Genomic DNA, 15,153 nt, shown 5'->3' with positions numbered 1-15,153 from the left:
CTATCAGCAGACTGAAGATGCATGTTTTTGAATGCATCTTGGTCGAACTGACAAAACCAAAATGGCAAAATATCGAAGCGGCATGTAAGTGAATTCTTTCCCTGGGAAATAATTTGTTTGGCCGCTTTGGTACTTTGACATTTTTGGCACTGTAGTGCGATCTTGGAGTTGGTATATTGAAGTAGGGGGGTTTGGGGGGCACAGCCCCCCACGTGGGAGGTGTGAGGGGTGAAGCCCCCCACTTAATCTCATGTTTTAATGTGCTTCTTTTTTTTTTTTTTGTTGGAACAGAGATTTTTTTTCCCTTGGAAAAAAAAAAATTGCTGTTCTGACAGTTCGGTTTTGTAAACTTTCGCTTACATGGGGTCAAGTTAATCACTGTCGCTTACCTAAGCATTCGGTGATCTAATATAGACCCAGTCCAGAGCACTGAAATTAATGAATTCCAGAAAGCACTGGGCAAGTGTATTGGTACATGAGTAGTTTTCCCAGTTAATGGAGGGGGTTTTGAAGTCGCCCAGTATGAGAGGGTTAGGTTGGACCCTAATATTCTCCATGGTGCTTAGGAATGTGGAGTGTGAGTCTTGGGTCATGGTTGGGGACCTATAGCAGGCTACGACCTGAATCACTGTTTTACCCAATGTTAGCTCCACCTGAAGTATCTCAGATGCGTTATGTTGTATTACCAGTCTGGAGGTGTGTGCATCCTTTTTGAATATGGAAACACCACCACCTTTGGAGCCTTGGTCCAAGTTCTGAGGCCAAAAGGTGTGGAATGAGTTATAGTCTGGTAGTGCAGGGGGTGCTTTCTTCTGCCTTGAACCAGGTCTCTGTTACAGCACAAATGGTGATGTTCTCCATTTTAAGAAGTGCCTTGAGCGAGAGCATTTTGTGATTTAGACTTCTAGCATTGAGCAGCATGACCCTCAGATTACATTTGTTTGCAGCTGTTATGGTGGTAATTTGGTCTTTGGAACACCACCTAAAAAAGTCACTATAGGGGTGGCAAGAGCCTTGGCCAGTATCCGGAAGACCAGGGGTGACAGATGCAAGACATCCCTGGCAAAGCATTGAGGTCTGTCAATCATGTCATCCCAGGCAGACAGATACTAGATCCCTTTAGAATGACTCCAGAAACTTAGCCAATTGTTGAAATCAATCATTTTCTGATTGTACTGTGGTATCATTCTGGGTGATGGTAGGGTCATACCCATCTGGGCTAGGGTCATACCCATCTGGGCTACATAATCCGAGAGCTCCTCCATGTCTTTTTTCATGTAGTCCAGGGAGGTACATCTCAGGTCATTCACACCCACATGTACAATAACATAGTCATATTTGTACCTGTTGTTGAGGGACCTGAGTGCATGCATTATGTGGTGGATCCTGGCGCCTGACAGGCAGCTAATTGTTACTTTCTCCTTATTCAACCTAGTGAGTGGGACATCAGTGTGCCTCACTATCAAGTCACCTATGACTAGTGTGTTGGGCATGCTGTTTTGTCTTAGGGGCTTTGGTTGAGTGGCACACTGTTTAGGAGAGTTATGTGTCTCGTGATTAGTGTTGTGTTGTGGTGACCGAGTGCGTTTCTGCCTTGGAGGTCTCTGCTGTTTGGGTAGATTTTTATTGACAGCCTCCACAAAGGTAGGTGTGTGGTTTGTGTTTTGATGTGAAGGCAGTGCTGGTGTGTGTTCTGGAGGGCTGTGTGTTTTTTTTCTGGATATATCTTCTTTCTGGGACAGTTCTTGATGCACCACAATTTTACTTGAAGACATGCTAGGAGGAGCTTTCCTCTGCAACTTTTGACAATCACAGTTCTCACAGTTTGTATATTCCTTCCCTATCACTGTATCTGTCAATTCTGTATGCTGCCTTCCTCCTTGAAATTTGATGCAACTGCTTTATACAAATGCTGTTGAGCCCTCCTATTCATCTTTCCTTGTTCCCCATAAATAACACAGGATCTTAGTTCAGCTGTTTTATCAAGTATGAAAAGTTATGTACTTGCCATAATGATAAATCCATCTTGTCTAATTTTCACCCAGTTCAATGCATGGGTTGTCAGATCTGACAGGATTCAACCATGGCACCAATTTGGAAGCTTTTCGGTACCAGGGCTCTGGTTCATCACCTATCCACAATTCCCTGCACTCCACTCCCTGCCTTCAGATTGAGTTTACCCTGAAAATATAGTACTTTCTTTAATACAGAAACACTATACATTCCATGGAGCCCACAGAAAAGGTAAATGATAACAGCCAGCAGGGCTGAACACAGATAGGGTGTAAACTGTATGCCACTCAGGCATCTGAAAGCTATAGGTTTCACTTTGGAAGGGAGTAGGAGGGAGGAAGGTTGAACCAGATGAAAACCTGACAACATGGATCTATTTTTATGGTAAGTACATAACTTTTGTATCCAGTGTTGTCTATTTTTACCCAAGTCAATGCATGAGACAGATAGGTAAGCTGTATTTCTGAGTGGTATCAGGGAAAGACATTCCTGAGTATGGTGGAACCAAATAAGGAACATGATCTGGATTGCGCATCCAGATTATAATGAGAAACAAAGGTATGAATTGTTGACCAAATCACTGCTGCACAGATATCCTCAATGGGCATCCTCTTTGCAAAGGCCATTAAGGTAGCTACTGCTCTAGTTGAGTGGGCTGTTGGTTTAGATAGCAATGTCAATTTTTTTTTTATTATGGACAAAGGAAATGCAATCTGAAAACCACCATGAAAGTGTTACTTTGGCAAAAGCCTTCCCCAACCTCTGTTTTGGGAAGGCAACCAATAATTGCTCAGAGACTCTGAAATGTTTTGTTCTATGGAGTTAAAACCTGAGTTGATAATGAGCATCTAGCATATGTAAAATATACTCTCCTTTGTTTGACTATCATGGAAAAACATACTGGCAACTCTATAGATTGATTCAAATTTGCTTCAGATACTACCTTAGGGGGCAAAGAGGGATTGTTTCTCAGTGAAACTCTATATTTGTGAAAATCAAGTATGTAGGCCTGTAATTCTGAAAGTTTTCTGGCTGAGGTAACTGCTATTAGAAAAATTGTCTTCCGAGAAAGAAATTTAAAGTCTACAGAGGCCGCAGGCTCAAAAGGAGATTGACTCAAAGGATGTAGCATAATAGAAATGTCCCAAGGAGGGAGGAACTGGATCTCTGATTGGTGGCCATAAAAAAGGTCTCCCTTAAAAAGGCTTCGGGAATTTTTAAGGATACCAAGGATGAATCATTGCAACCAGTACAGAAATGCAATATTGCTGCCATCTGTACTTTGATACCAGAATAACTAGAACCTTTATCAAACAGATCTGCTAGAAATTCTAAAACGGATAGATGAGGAGCAGAAAAGTAGAAGTAGCCCAAGATGAAAATTTTCTCCACTTGTTATGGCATGTTTTCTTTGTAGACGGTTTCTGAGAGGCCAAATAATTTTAAAGATTGTTGTGGGGTACCTGGTGTCTCTGGCTATAGTTAGAATTGGAGAAACCATGCAGTTAGTCTCATGGACATCTGGTCCAAAGGAGGCAGTCTGGACTGGTGAAACAGACGATCTGGATAATGATCTAACATCCATTGAAGGTGTAGAAGTAGAGGCTATAGGAAGGGGAACCATGTTTGTCAGGGCCAGAAAGGAGCAATGATGATCACCTTAGCCTTGCACTTTCTTGCTTTCTAAAAAAAATTGTAAATTAAGGGTAGAGGAGGGAATGCATAAATGAGACCTGGGGCCAGTTGTGGACTAGGCCATCACTCGGTCACTGAACCTATGGAGGGGATCAGGGCAAAGTAGCTGCTGCACTTGTTGCAATAGAAGGCAAAGAGATCACAGCTTGGTTGGCTTCAGTGACTGAAAATCATTGTTACTGTTGGATTGAGATACCACTCAGGAGAAGTGAGAATGTCCCTGCTCAACTTGTCTACTACCACAGTGGTTGACCCTGGCATATGCATTGCTATGAGAAAGCATTCTGAAGACATTGCTCATTGACAAACTCTCATGGCCTCTCAACATAAGGGATAACAGTAGGTTCCTCCTTGCTTGTTGATGTAGCATACTACTGTCATGCTGTCCATCAGTATGGAGATCACACCCTTGGGGAGGGCATCCTGAAAAGCCTGAAATTCTTGGAAGACTGGCCTCACCTGCACTGGACCTGGTACCTTGGACCACCCTCCTTTTGAAATGCCCCTACACCCTAAAATGGAGGCATCCATGGTTACTACTGCCACCAATGAATTTAGGTGAAATTGGCATCCTTTGATAACTGAAGGAAATGTTATCCACCATGCCAGATGCTGTTTGCAGGTTCATGTGATCTATATCTTAGCATGCAGAGGAGGAATATTTTGGAACCATTGAACCACTATGTTCCACTGAAGCACTGTCACTTGATATTGGGCCATTGGTACCATTAGGACTGACAAAGTCATAATTCCCAGGAGATAGAGTAAGAGACTTGCTGAGTGATGCAGGTGATGAGTAACTTGCATTGCCATTACGTGAAGAAAATAGACTTTGCATTGTGGGAGGCTTACTTTCTTCAAAGATGTGCTGAGATGGCATCCTATAAATTCTATTTGTTTTGTTGTGCAGTTTGTAGCTGGCTTTTTTGGAGGTTTACTGTAATCCTTAAATCCAGTAACAGTTGGAACACTAGATTCAGGTGGCATTTGAAAAGATGCACTGAGGCAGCAGTTAGGAGCCAATTGTTGAGATAGGGAAAACTTGGATCACAAGCAGACACAGATGCACTGCTACCACTAGCATTATCTTGGTGAACATCCTGGGGCCTGTAGTGAGACTGAAAGACATGGCTCTGAATCAATAATGATTGGCTCCCAGCTGAAAGTGGAGAAATCTCCTAGATCACGTCTCTACTTTCACATAAGCATCTTTGAGATATATAGAGCACATCAAATCATCATTTCTCAATACAGATAGAATGAATTGTACAGTTACCATCCGGAATGTAGTCTGCTTTACAAATTGATTGATACGGCTTAGATACCAAAATTGGTCTTAGGTCCCCTGTCTATTTTGGCACTAAAAAGAACCTTGAATGGACTCCAGAGAATAATTGATCTCAGGGGACCGACTGCATGACTCTTTTCTCTAGCAGCTTATATATCTCTAGTGCTGCTGTCTTCCACTGACTGCATGGAACATTGTGGATCTTTTTCTTGCTATGGGGCGAAAGGGAAAGTGGAATGGAATAACTTCTGAATATTATCTTTAACACCCAAGAATCTGTTGTAATGTTTTGCCAGACTAGTAAGGTTAGAGAAAAGTGTCACCCAACTGCCGCCAGAGTACAGCATTTTGGAATCCCTTCATGGACACTGGAAGGGCTTTTTGGAAAAGAAACCACAAAAGCCCTGATTGTATGATCTGCCTCTGTCCCTGGAGCAATGTCCATTGGAGTTACCTCCACCTCTGCCACAGGAAGGCCTAACACCAAGAGACTCTTGGTTAGGACACTGTGACTTCTGAAACCACATTTTTTCTTGACCTTTCATTCCTGGAAAAAGATCTTTGAGAAGTGGAAAAATGTATGCCAACTGCAAAAAGAGTCTTATCATCTTGCTGGCTCCTAGTTAATGTGTCTTTGACTTTGGGTCCAAAAAGTGTTGAGCCATTAAAATTAATAAAGGATGTCTTGAAACATTTTTCAAAGTCAAAAAGACACATCCAGGTATGCCGGCAGAGAGAGATGCCAGTACGTGCTGCTCTGGAAGTGCCTTCAGCTGCATTGGATAACTATCGCATGGCAACATTGGACGTTGACTGAAGGGTAGTCAGCTGGGAGTCCACCATCTGGTGGACATCTGCAGGCAAGTTACCTGAATGTGATTTAGAGAGTTCCTTGACTAAATCTCTCTGAAACCTCATCACATGGGACAAGTAAGTCAGGGACATAAGGGCAATAGTCGCTGAAGCATAAGTCCATTTTCCAAATCTGTACGTCACTCTGGATTCCCTGTTCAGGAGATGAACAAATGAGCTTTCTTCTGAAAGCTCTTTCTTTTTGTCAGTTTTTACCACCATCACATGCTCCAGTGTTTTCTGTTTTGGGAGCTTGAAGAATTCTATCTCATTTTTTGGGGATATGTTGCACCACATCAGGGTCCTTCCATCCATATTGTGCTGTGAGGTTGACAAGAAGGTCAAAACGAGATACCACCCAGTATGAAAATGGGCAAGAACCAAAATCTTCCAAGAACACAGATTCGTCTGAAGAAGAATTTTGGGAGGAACATCCCCCTCTTTGCTTCATCAATTTTAGGATTTCTGCCAAAGGTGATATCTTTAAAGGTGGATCTGGGGGAGACTTCACCTTCCTCTAAGTCTGTGTCTTATGTGACAGACTGTGGGGTTGTGTCTATGTGGTTCCATTTGCAATATCTTTTTCCTATGAGTCAACTCTGTTGGGGAATCAGAGGGTTCAGAATCAGACTTAGAGCTGACATAGCAAGAGGCTTGGACAGATTGTAGTTCTGACTGTCCCTGTCTGAAAGGAAAATGAAAGGAAGAACTAGTGACAAACTGGCTGAAGGCATCTTCTCCTTGGGCAAGTCCAAAACCTTGTGAAAAGTCTCAAAGGCCAAAACTGCCATTGACTCTGAGAACCTGCTTCCGTCCAAGGACAAAGCAGATTTCTCTGCGCTGAACCACCTCAACCACAGAGCTACCTTTAGTTCCAACCTGTCGAGAGCAGATGCACCAAGGGGTAGGGAAGGATCCAGCAACCTCAGTGTTAACTCATCCCCTTGTGCCTCAGTATCTGCTTCAGCTCTGAGTCCCTTCTCGCACCAACAACCTTTTTGTCAAAAGGGAAAGAGGTGTAGTCAGTGTCAAAGGGGCTAAGACTGTAGACCCTGATGAAGACACCTCGCTACAGGCTGGAACCAGGGAAACTGGTGTCATGATGGAACAAACCGGTATGGGAGAAAAGACTGTTTGGTAAGTTGGGCTGATACTTGGTGCACTCACACAGGATGACACTGAGAGAACCCCAAGCTGAATCTGTGTCTTGATGAAGTTTTACATCATCCTATTGACATCTTGTTCTGTTTATGCTCTGGGATGACCTAGAGAATGAAGCCACTGAAGGTGGACTGGAATAGCTCTTTTCCTGCAGTATCAGGGAATATAGTCTAGGGCTTACTAGTTTTGGTGAGAACCAGGCCCTAGGAGAGACAAACTGGTGCTGAGAGGCTATTGGCTCCAATGTACGTGATACTTTAGGTTTGAGATTGACCAGAACTGTTGGATTGAGAAACTTTTTTCATGAGATAGCTGTTTTTTTTTCTGCATGAGATTTCTTTTTGCCTCTGTTAGAGTCAGAGGAATCTTTATCTTTCTTTTTCAGCTTTCTTGGCAGGAGAAGCAGAAGAAGGTCCAGTTGAAGAAGATGCCCCTATCTGTTGGGGGAAATAAACCTTTTCCTATTAGTTTCTCCCCCCTTGCTTGAAAGATCCTTGAACTAAAGGCTTTGCATAACTGGCACTCTATGTCTAAATGGGCTACACCCAAACTGTAAACACACTTTACATGTGGATCTTGTGGCAACTCGTGCCCATGCTCCATACATTTCTTGAAGCTTTGGGACTCAAAAACTACTGTACTCAAACTATCACAATACATAAAACAGTAAATACAAAGTCAATGCATGGAAAGCTCTTATAAACTATGCTTGGAAATCACAGCAAACTACTAATTCTAAACCCTAACCTGTTATTAAAGCTATTTCCCTTCTACAGACTTAAATATATAAATCAGCTAATAGTAGACTGATAATATCTTAACAACTTTATAAATCCTATAAAAAATATTCTATTATTGACAATGTAGAAAATGCTTTACAACACTCTATATTAGAGAATAAAGCTCTCAGAAGGGGAGAAGAAAGAAAAAATACAATGGCAAAAAGGATATCATATTCCAAAGAAGAGCCATCATATACATGCTTAACAGCTCTGGGCAGCAAATGAGATCTAAAGGAAGGAAGTGAAGTGCAGGGAATTATGGACAGGGGAAGAGTCAAAGCCCTGATACTATAAAAGTTTCTAAGTCAGTGCTGGGATTGGATCCCACTGAAGCTGACAACCCATGCATTGAATTGGATGAATAGACAAAATTGGATACTTAATTTCAAACTTTGAATCTTCCTAAGAATTTTACATTTTATCTCCTACCTTCCACTTCCTATAGCTTGGCATTATAGGTTCATAGGTTCATAGGTTGGTACTGGGCTATCTGCCCGAAGGCATATATTAGCCCAGCCACGTTGTGCGGTATTCACCACCCCTTTAGTAGTTCCCTAGACCCTTGTACTAGCAGCTAGTACCCTTGGCCCCTATCTAGTAGTGCTGTTGGTGTGATCCCCGGTGTGAACTTTCTGTTACCCATCCACTCATCAAGGTTCCTCTTGAAGAGTGATAGTGAGGGGCTCTGTCTTATGTAGATCGGGACCCTGTTCCATAGTAAGGGAAGTCTCTGCGAAGGGAATCTATCCCTTCAGCATGTTCTATTCATTGCTGTGTTGAGGTTTATATCCCTAGAGCGTGTAGCTTGAGTAGATTTGGTTTTGCTAAGATGGAGCATGTTCAACAATTCTGGGTTGGACATGGCTCTGTATGTTAGACAGAGATCGCCTCTGAGAAAGCGGTATGCAACAGAGAACAGTCTTAGCTTTTTCAATCGTGCTGCATAGGGCAACTGTTTGAGGCCAGTAATCCTCTTGGTTAGGTACCTTTGTGGTCTCTCCAGCTGCAGGAGATGTCTAACCAGGTACATTCCATTTGGTGCATTGTACTCAATAACGGGTCTGATGAGGGAAGAGTAGAGGGGCACCATTACATCCTTAGATCTTGATGCGAACCCTTTCGTGATCAGATGGGTCACATAGAAGGATTTTCTAACCACTTTGGCAACATGGTTATCAAAGGAAAGCTGACTATCTACTTGGGTCCGTAGATCCCTTATTTCTTCTTCAGATTTCAGGGGATTACCTTCTATGTTGTAGTTTGTGGGTACACTGTTTTTTCCAAAGGGGATTACTAAGCATTTCTTTTGCATTTAGCTTGAGACCATGGCTTTGACACCATGCATCAGTCTCATTTAGGCCCTTCTGGAGGATCTCCATGTCGGTCGGAGACTCTATTATAGCACCCAGTTTGCAGTCATCCACAAACTTAGTCAGCCACAGCCCTTCCATGCTTGCCTGTACTTCTGAGAAGTATATTCCAAACAGGAGGGGCCCCAGGACAGAGCCCTGAGGCACACCACTCGTTACTGGTCTGGATTCGGACATAGATCCCGCTATTCTTACTTTATGGGATCTGTCTGAGAGCCAGTTTGTGATCCATCTTGTGACATAAGGGTTTATGCCCAGGCTGGTGAGCTAATCAATAATACCTGAATGGGGAATGGTGTCAAATGCTTTAGCAAGGTCAAGGTAAGCCGTGTGTACCTCCTTTCCCTTATCTATAGCCTGAGTAACTGTCTCAAAGAAATCCACCAGGATTAGCTCATTTATTTATTATCATTTGTTTATAGCATATTTAAAGATATGTACCTCTGTACGCTACAGTGTGAGAATATAAAAAATTGCATTGTGGAAGCACACTTGACTTTGGTACAGAAGTCTCTGGCTTCTATTCCCACACCAGGTAGATTGATTGCTGATGCTACAATGCATCATAAGGGGGTTGCTGCACTTCTAATTGTGCCATCCTTCATTGGTTTGAGTTGGTGCCATCTCAAGTGTAAATAAAAGATCTCATGGCACTTATCAAAAAGAGTAGGGGGTCCTTTATTTGTATACAAAAATAAAGAACTCTTATTTATAGCATATTTACATATTTATAAATGTACAAATATATAGATATACAAATATATTTACACATATTCCGAATTTTCCATGTAATCATACTAAATCTTCATTCCTATTAGCCCCCCCACTTCTTTTTCCATTACGCCCATCTGATTTTACTTAATATATCTATTCTTTTAGCATATTCTTTACTTCTAGTCTAATAATATCCATATTTAATCATATCTATATTTATTTTTTCCACTTCTTTTATATCTTTGAAAAAAAACTTCTTTACATAGCTTCCCCATAACATTTTTACTGTTTTACATTTCAGAAACACGTTTAGTAGTTTCTTTTTTTTGACAGTGTAAACATATTCTACCACTTTTCTTTTTATATGGCATATTTCCTTTTACTGGTAATTTATCTGTTACTAGTCTCCACAAAAAAAATCTTGACATTCTATTTTCTGATTAGATCATCTTTTTGCTAATTGTTATACCTTTAATTTTTTCATCTGTAAGATTTTCCCATTTTTTTTCATAGTAATGTTTTATCATTATATTCATAAATCACACTTCTCTTTATTTTTCTATAATGTTAATTTTTATTTTTCACAAAAATATTTTTTCTTGGTAACATTTTATTTTTTTATTTATCCATGGATTTTCTATTTATTCTTTTTTTTACCATACCCCAAAATGTATCATACTTATATTTGCACAATTTTGCCACCAATCTCTCATCTTTTTTATTTATCCACTTTAACACATTGTACAAATTTAATGAAGCATATACCACTGAGTTAATTAACCATAAACCTCCTTCGCCTGTATTTACATACGGACCTCCTACTTTACAGGGTTTAATCTAGTACCCCATATAAATGAAAAAAAATATATGTATGGAATAATTCCTTTCCAAATGCTGCTAGCAACATAAATACACTTGCTATGTATGCTATTTTCCCATCAGTACTGAATTTATCAAATACGCTTTTTTTTTTAATGATAATTTAAATGTTCTCCAGAAAAGAGTGGTTTGTTTTATTTCTTCGGTTGTTTTCCCATTGAATTCTGCTTATATCTTCATTCCCAAATTTTATACCTAACGCAGAAATTTCATTAATTGCAAAATATATAGCTTTACTGTGTCACCTAAACCTTTGCTTTTTCTTTATTTAAAGCCATCCGTTCACTTTTAGACACCCATTTGTACAAATTATTACTTCTTTTATCCAAAAAAAAATGTTTGCAATTATTATAATGTCATGTGTATATTTTAACAGAACTGGAATTCTAACCTTCAGATGTTATATACCCCACCTCCTTCATTTTGTAATTTATTTCATATACTAACACATTCATAGGTAATGCAAAGAGTGTACATTTCATTGGACATCTCTGTCTTGCACCATTCTTCATAAGTACCTGTTGGCTTAAGCAGACATTTACAGGTATTTTTATTTTGTTACTACTATACACTGACATATGTAATTTCCTAACTATATCACTTATATTATATTCTTTCATTATTACCCATAAAATTTCATGTCCAATTGTATCAAATGCCTTATTAAGGTGTCCTATCATGATGTTTGCTTCTTCTTTCTTTTCATAATATTATCACCAGTTCCTTTAACTGTCATTAGTAATTCTTGACAATCCCTCCTCTTTGTACTATCTATCTATATATATATATATATATGTATATATATATATATATATATATATATATATATATATATATATATATATATATATATATATATATATACACACACACACACACACACACACACACACACACACACACACACACATATGGGTTTACTTCAGAAGATTGAAAAAACAAAAGACTGAATCCCAAAAGACTGAAAATTCAAAATACTGAATGATTTGACCCGTCTCCACTTTTGGGTGATGTTGGAGTTGGTATATATAGTTAGCAAGGAATATGAGGGGTGCAAGGGGGCTTGCCCCCTACATTAAATGTGTTCAGTATTTTGAATATTCAATGTTTTGGGATTCAGTCTTTTGGTTTGTTAGTCTTCTAAAGTAGACCCGTGTGTGTGTGTGTGTGTGTGTGTGTGTGTGTGTGTGTGTGTGTGTGTGTGTGTGTATACATATATATATATATATATATATATATATATATATATATATATATATATATATATATATAAACTGAATGATAAAACACCCAAAAACTTCGTAAAAATGCACGGTGCCAGAAAATTACTTAAAGATGAGTAATGAGACAAATAAAACCAAATTACGCGTTTCGTTCACTTTTAATACCTGTGAACTTCCTCAGAAATACAACATACATAAAAAATTGAGTTTAAATAACAATGAATTAACATCACATGACATGATAGTCCAACCATAACCTACTATCAATTTAACAATTAAACATAATACTTTATCTATTTAAAATTAGAACACTGAGTGTCACTTATAAACTGCATTCTTAAAATTATACTCTAATAAAACAAAACTCTAAGAAATACATATAATACTTCATTCGTCCCAAGCACTGAATGGTATATAATATAGTGTGACTAGTTAAAATAATGATTTTAATAATAATTTTAATTTTGTTTTTAATTTTAACTTAATGTCACAACCTTTGTGCTTGCAGGAAGCATTTGATGTTTATGGCTTCATTCAAACCTGGGAACTCATCCGCTCCTAGCATAATTTGCCACAGAGCCTCTCTACATTCCAATTTTATTTTAAAGTTCCCACTAAATAACTGATCGTTTACTTTTTCTAAAACTGAAAAGGTAAATTTCTTGAAATCTGAGCATACATCTGCATGTTTGGCCAAAGCATTTTTAAAATCCTTACTTTTAATGGCAAAAATGTGTTCGTAAATTCTTTTCTGTAGGGTTCTGATAGTTTTACCTATATAAAATTGATTACAGGAATTGCACATAGCAACATAAACAACATTTCTTGTTGTACAAGTATAATACCCCCTGCTGTGAAATTCTTTATTCAAATGTCTAAAGAAGACTGAACTAGTTCCTGATATAAACCTACAATACTTGCAACTTCCACAAGGAAAAGTACCCAACAATGTTTTAGTAGACAAATTTCTATTACCAGTACTTTTTTCTAATAGAGATTTGAGACTGGATGTTTTCTTATAAGTAAAAATTGGGACTTTACCAATAATATTAGTTAGGTCATAATTTCCTAAAACCACTTTCCAATTGTCGGAAATAATGTTTCTAATAATGTTCATTTCATTTGTTATTGGTATAGGAAATGCTAAACTAAAGGTTTTAGTATCTTCATTTACTACCTTTAAATTAAGTGTAACCGTATATTGGACCTTCTTAAGAATGGGGAGGGCTTTGGTGTCTCTCAAAATCACTACTTCCCCCATAATTTTTTGAAGCCAATGGTCACTATAGCCTCTTTCTATAAAGAAAGTCTTAAGCTTAACAGCTTCTTCATTAAATTTCTCATTATTGGTAGTTAAACGACTTAACCTAATAAATTGTCCTTTAATCACACCTTTTTTCATAAACGTCGGATGTAAACTTGTAAAATGCAAGTATTGATTAGTAAATATAGACTTCCTATAGATACTACTTTCAAATTTTAAGTTTTCTGTGTCAAAACTTAATTGAATATCTATAAAGTTTAAGGTTTTACCAAAATGTCCTATAGTGAAATGTAAAAAATCACATGACTTGTTTAAACTATCTACAAATTCACAGAAACCATCAAAATCACCCTTCCACAGTATAAATAAATCGTCAATATAACGCCTGTAAAATAACATCTGTTTTGCCATAGGGTTAGTTGTACACACTTCTAATTCCCACATTGCCATAACTAAATTGGCAAAACTAGGTGCTACCCTAGAGCCCATTGCAACACCTGCTACTTGTTTGTATTGTACACCCTCAAAGGAAAAGAAATTGTTGTCTAATATCATTTCCATTAGAACACACACCGTGTTGACCATGTTATTGTCCAAATCTGTGTAATTTGACAAATACTCTCTCATCATTTCTAATCCCTTAAAATGTTCAATACTTGTATATAAAGAAACTACATCCAGAGCTGCAAAATAAAAGTCAGAATCTGTCACTTGAAATGTACTCAATAACTCTAACAAGTGCCAAGAATCTCTTAAGTAATAGTTCATTTTTTGTACTATAGGATTCAAAATTTGATCTAACCAAATGGAAATAGTCTCTGTTTTTGATTGTCGTGCTGAAATAATAGGCCTAAATGGCAATGTGTTTTCAAATTTATGTAACTTTGGTATACCAAACATGCAGGCTAATCTAGGGTATTCAGTATACATAAAATCATAGTCTACATAAGAAATACTATTTTGACTTAATAAGTCAAATAGAACTGTGTCCAGTTGTGAAAAGCTTCTAGTGATGTCATCATTTGTCACTATCTTGTAACTTGAGACATCACTCAAAAGTCCTTTCATTGCTTCAATATATTCAGCTGTTTTCATGATAACTAGAGTACCCCCTTTGTCGGACTTCATTACCCTTAGATCATTACTTTCAGTCAAAAATTCAAGTGCTTTAAGTTCTGAGAAAGATAAATTACATTCATTGTAATTGTTAACTGACATCTTCCTAAATTCTTTCTCACAGATCTTACCAAAAACACTTAATGTTGAATTCAGTATAGGGTTGTAGGTACTCTTTTTTGTACAAATACTACTAGGCACAACTTTCTCAGAAATACCATCAAGAATAAATTTCAAGTTCAGTTTTCTTAAATAAAGTTTAAAGTCTACAATCAGTTTCGGTAGGTTTACCTTGTTCGAAGGAATAAAAGACAGTCCCTTTTTGAGCAGAGAAAATACTTCATCAGGCAAACCAATATTTGTTAAATTACATACATTGATTTCAAAACTCAGTTCTTTTTCTTGTTTTTGCCTCTTGCTCTGCTCCGTGTCTGAACTCTGCCAGACCACTTGGGCACTTTCTTGTTCCCATTCTTGTCCACCAGAAAAGGACTTGCCTTTTCCTTGGACGAAATCGCCTGGGCATAAGAAGTGCTAGCATTAATGTTAGAATTGAAGGTACCAGTATCATCATTGGATGCATTGCTGTTATTACTAGTTACTGTGTTTCTTTGTTCACAGTTCTTATTTTGTCCCTGACTCACAGTAACGTCTGTGTTCAAAGACACTGTCTGTGGAGCATTCATATTTAAATTACCCCCTTGATTCTGACTAGAAGCTTGCTTCACCGGATAGGCTAACTTTTTTTCGTAAGCTGTTATATCTCGAGTGAGTTTTTTACGTTTTCTCTCAATAA

Source organism: Protopterus annectens, chromosome 5.part0, assembly GCF_019279795.1.
Source record: "Protopterus annectens isolate FY-2018-M chromosome 5.part0, PAN1.0, whole genome shotgun sequence".
In the NCBI taxonomy this organism is placed as follows: Eukaryota; Metazoa; Chordata; order Ceratodontiformes; family Protopteridae; genus Protopterus; species Protopterus annectens.
The sequence above is the reverse complement of the archived record's forward strand: the minus strand, read 5'-3'. Positions refer to the sequence as shown.